We start from the raw sequence: 18,391 nt of genomic DNA, 5'->3' as shown, positions 1-18,391 counted from the left end.
TTCATTGTTCTTGGTCACATCAGGAAGGATTTCTAAGGTTTTATCAGATAGGTATTCATTAAGAGTATAGGCGCAGAATACAGGGTGAACGTTGCTAAGTTCTGAAGGTACTCGGAGTTTGAAGGCTACGAAATCGATTTCTAACGAGGAACTCAAAGGGTCCAATGTACCTCGAGTTGAGTTTTCCGTGCTTTCCAAAGTGTACCAGATCTTTCCACAGCGAGACCATTAACAGGACACGATCTCCAACCTGGAATTCCAGAGGTTTCCGTAGTATATCGACGTAACTCTTCTGTCGCTCTCGTGAAGCTTTCAATCGTTCTCGGATCTGGATGATCTTCTCGATGATTTCAGGACCAGTGAGGGTACTACCGGGGGATCGACTCTTGGCTAACTGCGTGTCTCCTTCCTCAACCTAATATGAGGGAATCTGTATTTTTTTACCGTAGAGGGTTTCGAACGATGCAGTCTTGATACTGGTGCGATAACTGTTGTTATACGAGGGCTCGATCAAAGGTAGATGGTTGTCCCAACTCGTTCTGCAATTGATGAAACATGCTCCCAACATGTCTTCCATGATCTGAGTAACTCTATCACTCTGTCTAACTGTCTGAGGATGATAAGTTGAACTCATATCTAGCTTGGTTTCGAGAGTTTTCAGAAGGAATCTGTCTAAACCTTGAGGTACACCTGCTATCTCAACCAGAGATAATTGACGTAGGTATACCATGCAGTCGGACAACTTCTTGGATGTTGGTTCGCGTGAGTCTTTCCATCTGGAATGATTCTCTAATCAGAAAGAAGTTAGCGGATTTTATCGAAGGATCGACAAAAAATCCAATTGGTATTGTACCTACTCGGGAATCTGGGTAACTTGACGATAAAATCTATGATAGTCATCTTTTATTTCCATTCAGGTATCTCGGGCTGCTGGAGCGATCCCGAGGGTTTCTAACTAGGCTTCTCAGGTCTGAGCGAGTAAATGGGGTTAGATGGTCATTGTCAATGTCTTAGTCTTGTTGTCTAAGCTTTCCTTTCGGCTAATGGCACCTCATGTTTATGTCTTTCTGATCAAAGATATGTTGTAGTCTCTTATGGTTGGTGAAATTCACGTACTTGGTTCCATTGAGATCATGTCTCTCATTCTTCAATGCAGGAACTGCTGCTCCAAATTCTAAGTCGTGAGTTGTGTAGTTAACTTCATGTGCCTTTTGTTTGTCTCAAAGCGTGAACGACAACTTTTCCTTCTTGCCTAAGCACATAATCAAAACTCTGATTGGACGTACTGCAAAGGACAACGAAGTCCTCTGTTTCTTCTGGTAGGGACAGGTTAGGTGTGATGCATAAGTCTTACTTTAATGATTGGGATGATATATCTCACTTTTTTTTTACTCCAACAAAAAGGATACACTCTTCTGTGTCAGAGTGGTTAAGGGTTTGGTGATTTTGGAAGAATTTTCTGAATGGGTTTGCAATAATAGCCGGCGAAACCCAAGAATTGACAGGTTTTCAGCGGGTGTTTTCGGTGCTGACCAATTCTCTATTGCTTCGACCTTAGGAGGATCCACACGTATGTCTTCATCGCTCACTACATGACCAAGGGAAAGTGGTTTGACCGAAGGGTATCAATACAAACTCTTAGTGATCATATCGAGTCCTGAATACTGTCTTGGAAACATTATCCTCGTGAACTCGTAGCTGATGGTGTCTTGACCTAAGGTCTATCTTCGAGGAGTAGTTGGTTTCCTAAAGTTGATCGAAGAAGTCATCTATTCGGGAAAGAGGATATCGGTTTTGACGGTCAACTCATTATGTCGACTGGATAACTCCTGCATTTCTGCTGGAGCAAAGCGATATGGTGATTTCGCTATGGGGGTAGTTCCAGGGATTAAGTTGATACGAGACTTGACTTGACGTTCAGGAGGAAATTCTCGGGAGCTCTGCGGAAAATACATCAGGAAAATTACAGTCTTCGGGAACGCTCTCGAGGTCTTTAACTTCCTGTTTCTCATAGATTACATGGGCTAGGGATACATGATATTCCTCTCGGGGAAACTTTTGAGCTTTGACGTAGGAAATGATACGAAGATTAAAGCTAAACTTATCGCCATGGATCATGAGATTCTGGTCAGAGGGAAGATTGAGAAGAATAACTTTTTCATAACAAGTATTTCAGCACAATCGGAACTCAATTGATACACGCCAAAGATAACATCAAATCTCTTTATTGAAACTGACATTAGGTTAACGAGGAAAGAATGATTACTCAAGGTAAGGGTACAACTTAGGAATAATTCGTTAGCGCACTCATTCTCACCGCTAGCCCTCTCGAAGGTAATTTGAATGAATGACTAATAAGACTTTCTTGACACTAGATTTGAAAAGGATGCGAGCATAAGAATTGTCAAGAAGAAATGTACCCGCAAAGATGGTGGGATCAGCGGCTGCCTCCTCCTGCTTCATAGCTAAAACCATCCCGGCGTTGTTGGCGTTGTTGGTGGTTGCTGCTTTTGGGCAGTTTTGCTTGAAATTCCCGATTTCTTCACACCTATAGCAGGCCTGTTTGATACTTTATCTGGAAGCTTGATCGGTTTGTTGGACTGGTGTTCTACAATTTCGAGCAAGGTGGCCCTTCTTGCCACAACGGATGCAAATCTTCTTGCGACATGGACCAGGGATACGATGGTGATAACTGCACATGTTGCACCAAGGGAGGTTACCAGCATATCCAGTGGTAGGTGCTTGAGCTGTAGACGTAGCAACAGGAGTAGTGGTAGCTTGAACTGCCACAGATCCATGCCTTTTGGAGGGTCCTTCTGAACTCTGACCCTTTCGCTTTTTCCAGATAACCTTATTACTCTCATTACGCTCATTCTAATGCTCCTGAACATTTTCAAGGTTTTGGGGGTAGGTGTTACTTCCTGGTCCACTGAACCTGCTAGGGTACAATAGCGTCATTGTAGCCGTCACTGCGGCAGAAACAGCCAATTGGAACATCACAGGGTCGAATTGAGAAGGAGGTGGTGACGGAGGGTTGTTATTCCTTGAGCTATTTCCTTTCTTTGGAGACATTTCGATCTAAAATGATTAGGAAAAAGAGGATGGTAAATCCTCTGAATTAAATCAAGAGATATGAAACAAGGGATATCTCTTTATGACAGACATATAATTTTATTAAGCGATATAGCAGGAATGAATTATCAAGGCAGATAAACTATCGCTAAAGGAATGATCTAGGTGCAATGCTTGAATGAGAATTTACTACAACAAGTTGGATCTAGGAATACTCCCATAGTATTTCATGATTTGTTGTGAGGACGGCTCGTTGTTTGGGGTATTTGGGTAAGTTTTAGGCATGCTGAACATCACAGTCACTCCTACGCACATGTTGGCCGTGTCTCGAATGAATATAGTTGATCAGGCTATATTGATCCTAGACATTACTACATAACTGCCCAGGTTTAACCGCAGCGTACAACACCCATTCACTTATGTTTTGTTCTACTTATAGTTACGAATCGCGACGGTTAGTTATACTTGTATGTTTTTGAAAATACTTATATTTTGAAGTATACTTTTAGTTCAGAGCACTTAGGCCCCTTTATGTTTATAGTCTTATACCATGTAAGGTTTGGTATACTTAGTTCACTATAAACAAGGGCTCTGATATCAATCTGTCACACCCCGAAACCCAGGGCGGAAACGTTTCGGGGCAAAGGTGACTTCATGTTAAGTATCACAACTAATGTACATAGTAAGCAAAGTAAACACAAAACATTACATTACATAAGATTTCATTACATCTGTTTGAAAGTAAAGTAATACAAGTTTTGTAGATACATAAATTTAAACAAAAGAAAGATGTGACTTCCATACGCTCCGTCTTCTGCAAAAGGACGCGTGATACCTGTCTAAGGAGAACCTAAGAATACAAGTAGTTTAAAAATCAGCATAAAGCTGAGTTCATAAGTGGTTCGTTTTTCTGAAAATGAACGAGATTCCTTTTGTTTTCTGAAAAAGTTGTTATCCAATAAAATTCGATATTTTCTTAAAAATAATGTTTAGTTATCTGTTTTGTTACACAGTTCTGGTTATGAACAGTTGTTACCCCAGGAAAATCCTATATTTTCCTAAAAAAAAAAATTTGATTAGTTACCGATTCTGAATGTAATGTACAAGTATCTACCATACTTAAAATGTTTGTGTGAAGTTTCCTGAAAGCCTGGTTATTCTTGAAATGTATGTTAGTTTTAACACATATAGAAAACCATTAACATAGTAAACTAATTTCAAAGGTTATTAATCTACTATATTCTTTATTACTAACAAGTAAATCTCTATTATCCAAATTGCGAGCTCTATAACCATACTATAGACTAGATATGGCAAAGGAAGGCCAGTATCATTTCTGACTTTTGTCACCCTTGAACCTTTCGGCTCGGCTGTAGCTAGCAGCCAGGTGCGGGGTAGTCAGCACCGTATAGATCTATACACTCAAGTCACGCTCCCTATCTAAGAGATTCTGGTTACAGAAGCGGTCCTCCACTTGCGTATCTCTGTTGAGTGTTTCCGAGGACATGTCTCCAATATATAGGAATAACAAATTTACTAGTAATAATACAAAAAGATCCTGTTACAAACGGTGATCCTCCACTCGCGTATCTCTGTGGACTGTTACCGAGGACAGTTCAAGTTCTAAGTTTCAAGTTCAAAGTTCTAAGGTTAATGCTTTTAACTGTATAATGTGGAAAACCATTTGTGAAATATAAAATATAACATTTTATAACGTATTTCACAAATAATACGATAATGTGTTCTGCAAGTTCAAACGGTTGTTTAATACGGTTTCGATTGTTAAAAGCAAGTGGAATATGAAACAATTCAATTGAAATAATAAGTTTAAGCACAGGATATTCTTGTACTTTTGCATGTATCCCCCCTGAAAACATTGAAAAACAGTAGGGGTATGAACTCACCGGACGAGGAATGTGTCGGCTAGGATGCTAAACATCAGATCGAGGCTTGAAAACGTGCGAGGTTCCTATGTAATATTAAATGATACACAAATGTATCTAATTAGATTTTAAATCACTAACTAGTTGAGGATATACACTTCTAGTCACGAAAAACACTTCGTTTCAAGTGTTTGGAGTGGCCCGGGTGACATCTATGGACATATATGGTTTGGATATGGAGTTTACTCTTCAAGAGTAAACTCCCAAGAGAGTTTACGGCCCTAATGACCCAATCCCCATGATTTTACGGCTGTAAACTCATGGTAGGGTGTTATAAAGTGCTAAATGTCCTTATAACATTTGAGGGGTGATGCTAGATTTGATTCTAGGGCATTGGAAGGTAATTTGGACATTCTAAGGACCATTTGAGGAGTTTACGGCAGTAAACTAAGAGTTTACAGCCTTAAGCTTCCCCTCACACCTTCCTTTGATGTTTTGGTGGTCCTAAGTCAATCACATATGATTCAACTCATTTTTACAAGCCAAGGGGTGAATTTAGGGCACCATTTAACCCATTTAAAGGAGTTTACGGCCCAGGAACCCATTCTTCGGGGGTTTACGGCTGTGAACTCCTAAGGGAGTTGTTTTCATCAAGTTTAAGGCTTCTAATTTGTTTGTGGTTGCTTCTAGTTACTAGTTCAAGGCTTAGGAGGTGTGTAAATGGCATTTTAACACCTAGAAAGGAGTTTACTACCCATGAAAGGGTTTTTATGGCCCAAGCATGTTCTTGGGCATTAGACTCATGTTTACTCCCTAAATGATGAGTTTAAGGTGTTCTAAGTCCATTCCAATAAGTCCTTAAGCCATATCTAAGCTCTAAAGGTGGTTTGGAAGGGTTTTAAGGCTCAAAAACCCCATTTGCATGTGTTCACGGACTAAGGCAGTTCCAAGGCCGTAAACACATGGTTATGGTCTTATTCCATGATTTTTACACGAAATTGAAGGCTAAAGATGTTATAATAGGAGCTAGGATAGTTTCCTTGGTGATTTGAAGCTTGAAATGAGTGATTTTGGATCAAGAAGTTGGATTTGAGAAGAGAGGTTAGAGAGAGAGTGAAAAGGCTTCAAATGAGGCTTAAACAACTTTAAATATGGTTTGGATTTGAGACACGGTGGAATTCTACCCGATACTGACGTTAGACGAGGCTTTTGGTCTTACCCGATTAAGTTGTCGTAACCCGATATGGTCGAAACTAAAATTTTTCTAATTACTAGTTTGGGGCATTTTCATGTGTTTCTAACATGTTTGGATACTTACGACGTCAAAATAAAAGTCTTAACTTAAATGACCTAATCCAAAAACGAAATTGGAACAATTCGCTTAAGACGAGTTTTACGGACGGAACGGGTTACAGCGATGGAACAACTTCGGGTTGTCACAATTCATTTATTCTTATGTTTCACTTTGCATGTTTTGACTTCCATAATAACAAGGTTATTCTTCCAGAATGACTAAGTTATTTAAACCATCCACATTCGGTCATATGTTGGAAGTAGATATGAATCAAGACTATCATGGGTAGGCTTGTAGAGGTCCAAGTTGGTGGACAAAGTTGTGCTACAACACTCATGAGTGCTCATAATTTCTGAGTATTGGATTCAACCCGTGTTCGTTGGAATCACTTCATGGATTTTATCACGAGTGATCATGAGATGATAATATCTTATATTCTTCAAACCTAGATATATGAGTTGTTACTATGAGTTGGTTGTACATTGATTGCACAAAAACGCATTCGGTAACTCGGTGTTATAAAACGTGCCTTTGTGTATGATTCAACAAGTAGTAGAACTAGCCATATGAGTCGAAGTTTATCCATTCCTTTTACCTTCGGGATAAAAGCGATATATGTGGGCCCCTCGATGATTTAATGATGACACATGTGAGTGCTTGGCCAAGCCAGGACTGATTTGATTTGTTCAATCAGTCAGTCATCATGAATCGGAAATCGGGAAACAACAAATGGACAGAGAGAATGATTATAATACATGTCTTAGTCCATATGATATCTAGAATGGAGGAATATATGATCCCTTATCTAATGGACAAGTCATTTACAAGGTCAGAGTTCGACAGCGGCTTTAAGAGCTATGATTGCCAGTTAGGTTTTGAAGTCATACTCAATAATAGTTTTAGACTTACCCAAGTGGGAGACTGTTGGATTAATGTCTAAGTCCATAACTATATTTGGTATGTACTTGACCCGACCCGGCATGGTCCATTTAGGTTGCACTTCACCGGCACAATTTATATGGATAGTCTTTTGAGAATAGTACATTTATGATTTATATTAATATATTATAAGTTCTAATATATTAATATATAATCATATTATTAAATTAGTATTGATCAAGAATTAATTTATAATTAATTAAGTGATCAAAATGAACTAATTAAATATGGACTCTTATATATATGGAATGGGCCAAGTTCATTTAGGTTGAGCTAAGCTTTCATGGATAGTCCATGGAGTGTTTAACCCATGGATCATATGAAATGAAAGGTCATGGGTTTAACCCTAGTCTCCATAGTATATAAAGATGTCATTGGTTGGTGAAATTGGCACTAGTGTGGGTACACTAAGAAGGGCTAGCCGATTTCACTAGAGAGATCTAAGTATCCATATTCTCTAAAGTCTTCCAAGGTGTTTTGGTGATTTGTGATTCCACTTGAGGCTTCCACACTATTGGGGCTAAGCTCTTAAAGCTTGAAGACATCAAGCTACATCAAAAGGTATGTCATCTAACTAGTACTTTGTTGTATAAGAGCTTCATAATATGCTAGTTTGGATTAAAGCCTTGGAAAGTTCTTATTTGCATGTATAATAGAGAAAACATAGATCCAAGGTTTATAGGGTTGAATGTACACCATCTGAGTCTTACTCGGTTTGGTTTTCCTTTGGATAGGTAAGTCACCTTTCTTTGACTCCTCCATGCTGAAATGATTCAACAATTTATCCAAGTAGGTAGTTTGACTAAGTCCTATTAGTCTTTTACTCCTCTCTCTCTCTCAATATCCTTATCCCTAGGATGTAAGCAGCTTCTTTGAGTTCCTTCATAGAGAAACACTTCCCAAGCCAGGACTTAACCTCGTGTAAGGTTGGGATGTTATTTCCTATGATCAGTATGTCATCTATATACAATACCAGAAAGCTCACTATACTACCGCTAGCTTTGACATATACATAGGACTCATCCTCGCTTCTCAAAAATCCAAACTCTTTGACTTTCACAATAAAACAAAGATTCCATCTGCGAGATGCTTGTTTTAATCCATTAATGGACTTCTCAAGCTTACACACTCTATTAGGGTACTTTGCATTGACAAAAACCTCTGGCTGACTCATGTAAACATCTTCAGCCAACTTTCCATTAAGGAAAGTGGTTTTGACATCCATTTGCCATATTTCATAGTCATGAAATGCTGCTATGGCCAGCATAACCCTTATAGAATTAATCTTCGCTACTGGTGAGAAGGTCTCATCATAGTCAACTCCATAAGTTTGTGTAAATCCCTTCGCAGCCAGTCGTGCTTTATATTTGTGCTCTTTCCCATCCATGTCGGTCTTCTTCTTGAAGATACATTTGCACCCGAATGTCTTACGACCTGGTACATTGTCAACCAAGTTCCAAACATGATTGTCATACATGGACTGAATCTCACTATCCAAAGCCTCTTTCCATTTTGCAGACTCAGGGCCTGCCGTGGCTTCTTTGTAGTTGTTAGGGTCATCCAGAAGTACCAGTGTGCTATCACTAATAAATGTATCACCTTCAACTGTTATATGAAAACCATATAACACAGGTGGATCACTAACTTTAGTGGAACACCTAAGAGGTACGGACTCGTCAATCGGTTCAACTGGAGTTTCCTCCTCGGGTTGAGTGCTAGTGTTTGAGGTTCCTTCACCGCTTGACTCTTGAAGCTCTTCAAGGTCAATTTGCCTCCTACTGTCCCCTTGGCATATGAGTTCTCTCTCATGAAAGACTCTTCACCTCGCGATGAAAACAAGATTGTCACTTGGACTGTAGAAGAGATATCCAAAGGACTTTTGCAGGTAGCCGATGAAAATACATTGCTGACTTCGAGGTTCGAGCTTGTCATGAGTCTTGCGTCTCACAAAAGCCTCACAGCCGCAAACTTTGATGTGGTCTAACAAGGGAGCTCTCCTTGTCCACATCTCGTGAGGTGTTTTGAAACCTTTTTGGTAGGGACTAGATTAAGGATATGGGCGACGGTCTCTAAGGCATACCCCCAGAACGAGATAGGTAATGAAGCTTGACTCATCATATAACGAACCATGTCTAGCAAGGTTCTATTGCGCCTCTCAGCCACACCATTAAGCTGTGGTGTCCTAGGTGGTGTCAATTGTGAAACAATTCCACATTCCTTAAGATAGTCAAGAAACTCGATACCAAGATACTCTCCTCCTAGATCGGATTGCAACATCTTTATCTTCCTGTCCAATTGATTCTCCATTTCTTGCTTAAACTCTTTGAACTTTTCAAAGGTTTCTGGCTTATGCTTGATTAAGTAGATATAGCCATACCTACTGTAATCATTAGTAAAAGTCACATAGAAGCGGTTAGCATCATGTGTGGTGGTTCTGAATGGTCCACACACATCAGTGCATATGAGATCCAACAGACCTTCAACTCTTTCACAAGTACCAGTGAAGGGTGACTTGGTCATCTTTCCAAGTATACAAGATTCAAAAGTGTCATCCGACTTTAAGTCGAATGAATCGAAAACTCCAACCTTTTGGAGTTGGGCTATGCGCTTGTTGTTGATATGTCCAATACGACAATGCCACAAGCATGCCTTATCCAAATCATTGGAAAAATCAATGTGTAACACATTATTTCCTAAGTTATCTACCACCATCACAATTTCATATATACAATTGCAAGGTAATGCTTCAAAATAAAATACACCATTGTAATAAGCATTAATACCACCAATTTCATTATTAAAAGAAAAGGTAAAACCTTGTTTAATACAAACTGTGAAAGGAAATAATATTTCTCGCCATATCGACCGAGTAAGAACAATTATTCAAATCTAAATCTAAACAATTACTAAGCAACAAATAATAAACTCCACTCTTGGTTACACGCAACACATTCCTATTTCCCATGATTAAGTTTGTCTTCGTGTGCTCCACATCCCTACATCTTTTTAGTCCCTACAAACCAAAACAAATTTGAAATCCAAAACCTGTATCAAGGACCCAAGAATTAGCATTTGATGAGTTATTAGATTGAATAGTGTACATACCTACAAAGGAGGGCTTGATCTTGCCATCCTTTATGTCCTGCAAGTACTAGGGGCAACTTCGTTTCCATTGCCCTTTTTCATGGTAGTGGAAGCACTCTGCATCCTTCGGATTGGAAGAGGGATTAGCAGAACCCGCATTGGTCCCACTTGAAGAGGATCCATCAAGAGACTTTCCCTTGCGGCTCTTATAGGGAGCCTTCATCTTCTTTCCCTTCCCATGTCTGATTGCCAGAACAGGGGCAAAAGTAGTAGTAGGAGTAGACACAACCGAATTGCCTTTCAGGTTGCTTTCTGTAGTCCTTAGAAGGCCTTGAAGCTTGCTAAGAGTGACCTCCTCCTTGTTCATATGATAGGTCATACGAAACTGATCATAACAAGAAGGTAAAGAGTGTAGAATTATATCTACGACCAACTCTTCATCAAAATTGACATTCAATTTAAGCAAGCGGTCCACAAATCTCTGCATCTTTTGCAAGTGGTTCGTGATGGGTTCACCATCCTTCATGTTGGTTTTGATCATGGAGGCAATGATCCCATACCTCTCCTGCCGAGCACTTTGATGGTATCTTTCCATTAAGTCTTGACACATTTCAAAAGGATAGTTGTCCTCATAGGACTTCTGCAGCTCAATAGTCGTGGTAGCAATCATTACACACGACACCTTTGTCGCATCCTTCTCATGAGTAGTGTGTTTAGTGATTTGTTCGGGAGTAGCAATGGTGACATCAATCTCCTTAAGATCTTTATCTAGGACATATTGTTTTTCATCATAGCGAATAGCCATTTGGATGTTTCGAATCCAACCATTGAAGTTCGAGCCATCGAAAATGACCCTCCCACATAGGTTCATGAGGGAGAAAGAGCCAGAAGGGATTAGGTTGGAAGCATTGTTTGGGATAGATATCTGAAAAAGAAAAAAGTTTAGGTTAGATGATAATCCATAATATTACACCCAAATGAAATATTAAGGCTAGGACCCAACACAATATTATACAATTGTGAAAAGGGATGTCGTAATCCAATTGTAAAATATTTGAAGGTAGGTAAATGACGATTTACCAATTTCCACCATGAAAAACAAAATATATTATTAAGTTTTAATAGGATTGAAATTCCTAGATCCTTTGAGATTCATTGAACTTATCAATGACATGTTTAAATCTCGATTGTGCCCTTCATGTTTGTGATTGGGATGTCGAGGATCACAAACAAGGTGTGAATAACCATGCAAACTAGCTTGGTATACCCAATGTCACAGATCACCTAAGCAATGTGTCGGTTAACCACACACGCTCCATTGTTCTATGATTAATGTCAAGATACCCTTTGCCACACATTGTGAGTCCCAGCGTAGTGTGTCGGTTAACCACACACGCTCCACTAACGAATTAACAAGGTGCAAAGTGTAATTTCATGGATTAGCACAATTTTCACATTTTCCTAAAGTAAATAAGATTGAGAATTTAATAAAAGTTTAGTTACTTTATAGTTATCATTATAGTTTTAATGAGGGAGAATTAATGTCCTATCCTACCCGTTCGGCTAACGACCCTCCACCAGTCAAGGAAGCGGTGGGTGAAAGTGGACACCCATTAAACCACCATTTTATAGGCAGTAACCTTAAACCCCTCTTAGAGACCGGCTTCATGAATGAGGCGTACTAACGGTAAGACCGACTTGTCTTATATATATATATATATATATATATATATATATATATATATAATTAAACTTATAATATTATAAAGGTTTGAATTTTAACATTTAAAACCGTAGGGTTTGGAATTAAAGTTTCATTAGTGAGACTCTACAAATTCCAAAACTTGAGGGAAAGTTTTGAAACTTGTCAAAACTCATCATATTCATAACTTATGAGTTCAATGCAACTTTAAAGATGAGACCTTTAATTTTCCATAAATTGAGGACAAGTTTTGGAGGTTATTAAAATTCATTTAGATCAATTTATCAACAACCAAAATTATCATATAATTCAAGAATGATCTAACTAAACTCGTAAACAAGATAATACAAGTCAACAATTTGAAAGAAATTTTTATTTATCATATAAGTCAAAAAATTTCTCAAAACTGTGAAAATAATCTTGTGGTTGGATGAGTACAAGCACTAACAAGTCAGAAAAAACATTTTTAATGATCCAAAACAGTTTGTGGTATTGCTCCCAATCCAAACCAAGCCAAGAAACTCGAATTTCTACAAACAGATCATGCAACTCGTCGAGTGCATGGACTGACTCAGCGAGTTGCTTCGCACTGAATGGACTCGTCGAGTCAGCCAGTGGACTCGGCAAGTTCCTCAGTCAGAGACCAAATGTTCAACCTTTTCAACTTTGAAAAATAACAAGCATCAAGTATAATAGAAAACAAAACCAGACTCTGATATCACTGTTGGGTTTTGAGCACTATAACATCCTATGGTGCACATGCAACCCTAAATGCTTTGGATCTATGTTTTCTCTAATTATACATGCATATTTTCAATTTTCCAAAGCATTGGGCTAACTATCATACACTTTAACAATTGAATGATACAACTAGTTAAATGACTTACCTTTTAGAAGGACTTATAGTTCGTGACCTTTGAAAGCTTGAGCACCCTAAGTGTGATGCCTCTAATGGTGCACAAACACCAATATGCAAAAGCAGGCTTGAGAGAATAGGTTACTAGCACAAAATCAACTCCACACTCTTAGAATGTATCTTGTAACCGATTTTGGCTCCTAGGGATGTGCTTTTATAGGGTTGTTAACCTAAGGTTACATCCATGTAAACACTAATGCTACATGACCTTTCACATTCTTATGCTACATGGGTTTAACCTCCATGGATTATCTCATTGGTTTAGCCCATCTACATATCATGGATCATTGGCCCACACTATAAGAATCATTAATTTACATAATCAATCCCCATATATTTAATTAGTCTCTTTTGACCACAAAATTAATTCCATATTAATTCTTGACCATCACTAATTAAATAATATGAATTCATATTAATATATTATACTTGTAATATATTAAGAAATCATAAATAACCTTATTCTCAAAAGTTCATCCTATAAAATTGCACTCGTGAAGGCAACCCAAAAGAACCATGATACAATCGAGTCAGGTACATCCCAGCTATAGTTATGGGCTTAGACACCAAATCCAACACCACTACGCCCAAAGAAACAAAGTCCAATGCATTGCCCAATCCAAGGCCCAAAACACGCCAAGCCCATATCTGATGAGTACGCGGGGCGTACTCCTCTATACGCTAAGCGTACATGCTGTATAGCATATACGTTGCGCGTACATGCATGTATGCTCAACGTACTTCTATATGAAGTCACTTTTCCCATTAAGCAGTTAATACTCTCTTCCAATGGCTATAATCACATATCCAAGTCCTCTTCAATGTCTTAATCCACAAAGTCACTGACTTGGTGACTTTACATGACCCAACTAAACCCAAACTCCAAAAATGGTATTCTATTTCGATGAAAGTGACTTAACTCATTCATGAACCCATTAAGACATCCAAGATGGCAACTTTCTTCCCTAGGGACTCATTTGGCACTGATAGTGGAAACTCTAAGCCTAGGAATCGTATTTGAACCATAAAGCTCCATTCTTGGGACCAAAAAGGTCCAAAACATCACTACACTAGATCTAAGCATACTTGAGGATAGTTTAAGACTTTATACCTCAAGATGATCTAAAATGGAACAATAATCTCGGATCTACAGCTTCTCCTTTGGACCACCACCTTGCTTTGCTCTTCACTTGCTTGGAAAATGGATTCACCACACCAAAATGATCTCTAATGGCCTTCTAAGCTCCAAGAACACTTAAATAAGGGTTAGGATTTCGTGGTGGCTATCTAAGGGTTAAATGGAGGCTGACCATTAAGGCATATTATCCCTTTTATAGTGGCACACCCTAAAATTTATGGTTTAAGTCTAAATGGAGTACGCCCTGCATATCTTTATGTACGCCCGACATACTCACAAACCACCCGCATCCATTTTACTCCTCTATGCTGGGCGTACCCCAACTTACGTTAGGTGTACTTTCGCGCCTATCACATTGCATGCATGGTAATTTCTTGCCACTTTTCTCCATTAAGGACCAATAATGCCAATAACTTCAAATTGCTATAACTCCTTCATTCTAAGTTTGTTTCCAACGAACTTTATATCCACGAAAAGGTGGCAGGAAGCCCTACGCTCCTAGCCTCACCCCAAGCCTAAATCCTTCCGAATAATACCCAAGACCGATAAATGACCGAATCGTCACATTACGCCTATACCCTTGTCCCCCAATGCCATAACCGAGTCCTTTCAAAACCGGGTGTTACACCCACTATTTCTTCCTCGGTCGCGATGATGGACTTATGTAGAAGTCTACCCCATAGATTGGTGGCATATGTTTTTGTGCACCAACATAGAGTGACAACATCACTGAGGTGTATTGGGCATCTTTTCAAACCTCACCATTACACTTGAGGTGTGTGGAATGGAAGACCAAGTCTGCGATTTAGTTAAGGTGTCCCCGGGTACGAATGATAATGAGAAGGAAGTACTCATGTATGTCCCCTATAGGAAATTGCATGGACAAGAATATTTTCAGCCAACATAAAAATGGCGATGCTTTGTTTCTGATTGATCACCTTATGTCATTGGGAAGGTGTTGATGAAATTTTGAAGATCATATATGGGGACTTGTCGAGAGGGTGGCTCTTGTGGGACGTAAGTTTTTTTATGTTTTATTATTATTATTATTATTATATACAAACATGTAGTTAGGTTATTTCCTCTTTTTATGCATGTGTTGGCTAATAGTACATTATACTCTAGATATATTTGCTTCTCGAGGATTTCCTGATCATGCTCAATGGAATGTTGTACCAACAACTTTCAACACTGATATTATGGACCGCCATGAGATGGCATATAGAACTCGTTACCCATCTTGGTTTGAATATGATACATTATGCTTGTGTTGAGAGTACATTATATAAGTATATTTTGCCTATAATAAAATCTAATATAGCATTTATTTTCTTACCATTTGTGTTGGTATAAAGATTTATACATATCTATCAATGTAGGCAATACACATCGGTTTTTAGGGGTTTTGGATATACGGTCGTTCACACATACTATCTATGATAGTTAATCGGATGATAATTATAATTTATAAATTGCATAGTGGTTTACATTTATGCAATATCATGTCTACAACGTCCTACTGGACATCTAGTATTAGGGTAGTTGAGTGACGTATGTTATCTCATCAAGATTTTCACACTTAGAATTGTGATGTGTACGAATGTTCCATAATATTAAAACCCGAGAGGGGACTTTGCGATTTTCGTATGTTGGCTCCTTGAGATGTTGCGTTTGTTTAGTGTGTGAACATTGAGGTTTACACTACCGAATAGGCTGACACATACTAGATATGATTTGCAAAGATTGCTTGTGATATATTTTTTATGTTATATGTGTAAAAATATTGTATTTTTTTTGTTATACTTTAGCGGATATTTATTTTTAGTCTCCTTTTTCTAAGTTCTTATTAGAAAAATCGGGTTTTGTTATTTATGATTCCACTAACAGTTAATTTTTCTTAACAAACCCACAATACAGTTATCAAATAAGTCTTCAAACAATAAAAACATAAAAACAACATTCATATTGTCATTAGAAGAAATGATTATTAAAAATGATCGTACAAACAAATTCATATATCTTCCCTTTTATGAACTAAAATCGAAGATAGTTGTAATTAAAATTTGCTTTCTCTTTATCAATAGATTATTTCACTCTACCTATTTTCTCATAAATTTCCTAAAACTCATCCTCTATAGTCTCAATGTCATGCTCAACTATTTTTATCAAATGTTTAGCAAACTAAATTTCTTTTCCATATCCATTATCCACTTTTTCTTTTCTTTAATGGTTGTCACGTTATCGTTTCTTTATTTCCCGACTCATTTATATTTTGATTTAGTTCTTCATATTGTGCTTGTTTGGCATCTAACATTTTCCTATGGATTTAGAGATTCTCTAAGCCCTTAGCTCATTGGTGGAGGTTGAAGGACACCTAGAGCTCAAAATGAATTTTAACAGCTCGAAAGACATTTGCATATAATGTCCTTATGGATTTTTTTGTGAAATAATTTTTCGAATAGATTTTGCTTTGAATTCAGCTATAATTTCAACTCGTTAAATAAATTATGAATATGGCGGTAAGTCTGAAATCTAATAAATTTGAGTGTGTGTGGAAATCATATATCATTAGGTTTGTTATTATGATAATAAAGTGATATATGGGAGTTTGGCAGTTCAATTATAATATTTTATATGTATTGGTGTTTTCATAAACTCAACTGTCAAATAACTTTTAAAAAAAGAGGTAGAATAATATTGGTTTTATCATTTGCTTCTCGTTGGGTAATGTACCATGGTGGTCAGTAAATACATCAAATTTAATTATAAAATGCTATGGATTTTTTTCTATAATTTGACTATAACTTGACGCTATTACCAAAATGTATTTGCAAAAACATAATGAATTTTAGGACCTTAAAGGTGTAGAGTAAAGTATTGGTGGTGGATTGTGGTAGCAATGGAAGGAGACATGGGGACGAAAAAAAGAGATGTAGTAGTATTCCTATTTTTCTTTTTATCAGGGTATGTATATAGATATGGTAGCCCTTAATTTTATTGTTAATGCAAAGTAAAAATAAATAAAATCATAAAATTATATTAAAAAGGGTATAAGATTTATTTTACATGGTTTATGGACCAACCATATATAAAACTGAAATCACATTGTAACACCTAATTTAAAGACCAATTTTGTGCTATGTGTTAAAACATTTCATGACATAATGTCATGTTTTACAAAATGTGGTCCAAGAAAAAACCATTGTTAAAAAGTGTATACAGTAGATGTTACCAGATTGATAGCAAACCAAACCATAACAAGAAACATAAGAATACAAACGATCATGAACTTTATAGAACCCCACTCTTTTTATCATCCCAAAATACTTCAAATTTCCATTTCATAGTAATAGATCAATCAACTTTCTTCAGTATCAAAGTACATGTCGAAGAATAAGATACATAAGACTTTTTTCTTCTGAGATACATAAGTTTTATCAAAAAAATTAACACAATATTACTTAACATTTTACGAAAACCAAAACTATTAGTTCAAATAATTACTTACATTTTACATTTCATCATGGGTACTATGCTTATCTTCAACATAATTTAGGAATATTATTCCAAGATTTCATCATTTTATTCTTCCATTAATTATAATTACAATATTATAGTATTGTGTATAATTACTCCTGACATGCCTATTTTCTAGTCCATTACCCTTGGTATTTGGCTATTACCAAATTCCCTTTGGGGTCTATTAACCCTAATGACTCAATATGAATCATGATTCAATTATCTCTTAGTTAGAGATAACTATGAGTATTGGCAATTATCAAATTCCCTCTTTGTGGTCTATTAACCCTAAATACTCATTAGGCATATTATGTCAACATGTCATAGTTAGAAATGTGTGTCCGATCACAACATTTATGTAATTACATTACAAACATTCTTTTATCTATTCTTTCACAATATTCCATTTATATACAAGTAACAAATATGGAATGACTCTTACTAAATTATACTATACTATCACATTTTTATTTAATAAATCTTATTAAGTCTTGTTACACTTTCAATACTTCAAATGATATCTCTAATTAAGTCAAATTACATATTTTATTATTCAAGCAATGACTATTATTAAGTCATATTCCATATTCAATAATCCAAGTAATGACTCATATTAAGTTATGTTATATATACAATAACTCATGACTCATATCAAGTCATATTACACATTCAACAATTCAAATAATTACTCATATTAAGCCATATTACCCATTCTACCTTTTAAGAAACGACTCTTGTTAAATCATGTTTGACAGTCAACAATTTAAGCAATGAATCATATTAAGTCATGTTACAAATTCAACAATTCAAGCAATGAATCTTATTAATTTATAGATTATATGTT

This window comes from Lactuca sativa, chromosome 3 (assembly GCF_002870075.4).
Source record: "Lactuca sativa cultivar Salinas chromosome 3, Lsat_Salinas_v11, whole genome shotgun sequence".
NCBI classification, from domain to species: domain Eukaryota; kingdom Viridiplantae; phylum Streptophyta; class Magnoliopsida; order Asterales; family Asteraceae; genus Lactuca; species Lactuca sativa.
This window is presented reverse-complemented; position numbering follows the sequence as displayed.